Raw genomic sequence first — 3,593 nt, forward strand, 5'->3', positions numbered from 1 at the left:
TGAAAGGACAGGCCCAACGCTATCAGGCCTGGCCTTGATTAAGAAAAAGAGCCCTCCCTCCAGTCCATCTGCCTTGGTCCAGGCTTCAGAGGGAGAGAAGAATGCTGGACCTGATCCCCTCTCCCCCATTCCCTTCTCCTTTTGTGTTGTGTCTTTTTAGATGGCAAGCCTCAGGGCAGGGAACCATCTATTATCCCCTCTGTTGTAAGCCGCCCGGATTCCCAGTGATTGGGTGGCATATAAATAAATCCTATTATTATTATTGTTATTATTATTATTATTATTAGAAACAGACATAAGGAAAATCAACTTATTTGGGATGTGGTGCTGGAGAAGAGTGCTTAGGACAGGACCCGGAGCAATGGATGCAAGCTGCAGGAAAAGAGATTCCACCTCAACATTAGGAGGAACTTCCTGACAGTGGGACAAACTCCCTCGGAGTGTAGTGGAGTCTCCTTCCTTAGAGGTTTTTAAACAGAGGCTGGATGGCCATCTGTCGGGGATGCTTTTATTGAGAGTTCCTGCATGGCAGGGGGTTGGACTGGATGGCCCTTGTGGTCTCTTCCAACTCTACGATTCTGTGATTCTAGGATACTGTGGACAGCCAAAAAGACAAACAGACGAGTTGTGGAACAGATCAAGTCAGAGGTCTCCTTAGAAGTCAAGATGATCACATTGTGGCTGATGTACTTTGGCTATATAATGAGAAGGCATGGATCACTGGGAAAGACAATAATGCTAGGAAAGGTATTGGGTAGAAGAAGGAGCAGAAGACCACATACTAGATGGATGGACTCAACCAAGGGGGACACAGGCACAGGCTTGCAGGAACTTAGTAGAGAAGGGGAAGATAGAAGTTTGTGGAGGTGGTTCATCCAGAGGATCGCCATGAGTCAAGGTCGGCTCGAGGGCAGATAAAAACAACAAATATAATCACTTAGCAAATTCCTGCAGGAATAGAAAGTATTGCTTGTCTGTGAAAAGAAAGTAGGGAGGATGCTTGTCTAATGTCTCTGGGAAGGGAGCCCCAAAGCTTGGGGGCAGCCACTGGTTAGGCCCTCTCCTGTGTTCCCACCAGATGCATCTGTGATGGGACAGAGAGAAAAGCCTCCCCAGCATATCTCAGAGCACAGACTGGTACGATCCTCCAAATAAACTGGTTTAGGCCAGAGCTCTGTCTTTTAAACATGACACATGTAATAAACAAAGAAAACTATAAAGGCAAGGTAAAGCTATCTGGAGAACATAAAATGTATAAAATGAAAGAGGCATGCTATATAGAAAAGTTAAGAGCAGAAAAGTATAAAGAAAAGTATCAGAAGAACATAAAATGCATAAGATGTATACTCTTTAATGCTGATGAAGGAAATGCTTTTAGTGTAAGTATTACTGATATATCCAAATTGTGACTAGCTTGGGTGTTAAAATACTCAACCACATTAGGAAGGAAGTTAAAAAGAAATGGATTATTCATGCAGGCAAATAGAAGTAAAAAAAGAAATATGATATTTTTTTTCTTATATGGTTTTTTTTTCGTATGTAGGTAAATGTTATATGTTGTCGTATGATTTTTCTGTATGAATGCTATATATTGTACCGTGATAGTTTTTTTTTTAACAATAACAAGTTTATATTAACAAAAAACAACCAAATAATCTGGTTTAGGGAAGAGTATTTAGAATTCTAAACCAGATAGGGCCTCCATGGGAGTTGAAGTAGAATATAGCCCTATAACAGTCTGGTGTGTGTATAATAAGGATCTTCACTTCTACTGGTTGTTTCTGATGATTTCCCAGTTAGTTGGATTCTCCTTCAAACAGGACATTTTCAAGTGAAGGACTGTCCTTAGAAAGCCCTTCAAATAAAGACTGTCTTGTGTAAAGCAGGAACCTCCAAAATCCTGCACAATGTTTTCCACATTGGCTAATCTATGCCCAGTGGGAAGCCCACAACCACAATGTGAATACAATAGTCACCCGTTGTTCATGTCCTCCAGCAACGGGGATTGAGAGGCATACTTTCTCTGATCCGAGAGGTAGCATATAATTGTCATGACAGGTAGCCATTGATAGTTTTATCCTCCATAATTTGTCTAATCCCCCTTTATAACTCTTTAAACTTGGCAGCCATTACCTTGGGCTGGGGTAGGATATCTTACCCTTCAACTAGGCAGTGTGTTGAAAATGTGTTTCTTTTTTGTCCTTCCAAGTCATAAATCTTCCTTCCCTCCTCATTATGTGGTACCTCTCGGATCAGAGACAGTGGAGACCTAGAGAGCTACTTACACAGAGAAGGTGGTGGAAAGGAGACCAAACAACAAACTGCAGCTGTGTTTGTCTCCTGTGGCACTGGGAGATTTAAATGTATTCCAATGTTCTCTGACTTTGAATGTGACATTCTTGCCTAAGAAATAGGAAAGTGGTTTTAGAGAGAGAGATGATTTCCTATGGCATACACACCACATGCTTTCCCCCTTCTACTACTGTTGTTTTCAATCAAACAGATTTTGTAGGTTTGGGGAGCAACAATATAATCCTATACAACCTGGGGGAAAGTGGGAATAGTACACATGCCAGGTCACACATTTTAATTTTTCCCTCTGTTGTTTCTGTTCAAACAGGTTTTGTAGGTTCTGGGAGAAACAATAAATCTCTGCACAACCTGTTAATGGTGGCAAGGTTTGTACCAATGCTGCGCAAACCAGTACAGTTGACCTTTCGTTTCCATTAGTTCTGGATGCATGGATTCAATCATCTTGAAAATATTTAAATAAATAAAGCAATCTAAAACTTGGTTTTGCCATTTTACTGTATGTAAAGAATACAATTTAATTATGCCGTTGTATACAATGGGAATTGAGTATCCATGGATTAAGGTATCCATGGGGTGGGTGGGTACTGCAACCAAACTCCAGTGCATACCAAGAATACTATATATTCTTCCTTCTCCCACTGTTGTCTCTGATGAAACAGGTTGCAGTGTGAGATGTGTTGTTGTTGTTAACTGCCCTCGACTTATGGCCACCCTGTGGGTGAGACATCTGCAAGACTTGAGGAGCAACAACAAAAACCCTGCATGACCTGTTCAGCAAGGACAAAGGTACTGTCTACATCATGAACAGAAAACTCCTTCCAATTGTCTTCTTCCCTCTGAAAGAAAACCAGCTGGCAGGGGGTTACTGAGAGTTGTAGTCCAAAAGTTATATTTTCTAAACTCTGCCATTAAGTGTGCACATTTTGGCATTGAAGTAAAGTGGAAAATAGTCAGATATTTGCTTGTGTTGTGCATGTGCACATTCAATTTCAAGAAGTACATACTTTATTCCTTGAACTATAGCAGTCATACCTGGAAATTGGATGGCTGCCGAGTTTGTCATCTCCTTGAACACAATGGCAGAGATATAGATCTCTTTGCTGGTGGACCCCATCTTCAGTGGCAGCAGTAGCAGCAATGCCACCTTGACGAATATCAAGGATAGTGCTCAGAGGAATTGCTCCTCAGGTTGAGTTCATATTCTGGGCACATGAGGTTATTACTCTGTTGGCTGCTAGCCAGACCTCTATCATGGCACCAAGCCATACTTCTTTTCTTTC

This window comes from Sceloporus undulatus, chromosome 4 (assembly GCF_019175285.1).
Source record: "Sceloporus undulatus isolate JIND9_A2432 ecotype Alabama chromosome 4, SceUnd_v1.1, whole genome shotgun sequence".
Taxonomy (NCBI): domain Eukaryota; kingdom Metazoa; phylum Chordata; class Lepidosauria; order Squamata; family Phrynosomatidae; genus Sceloporus; species Sceloporus undulatus.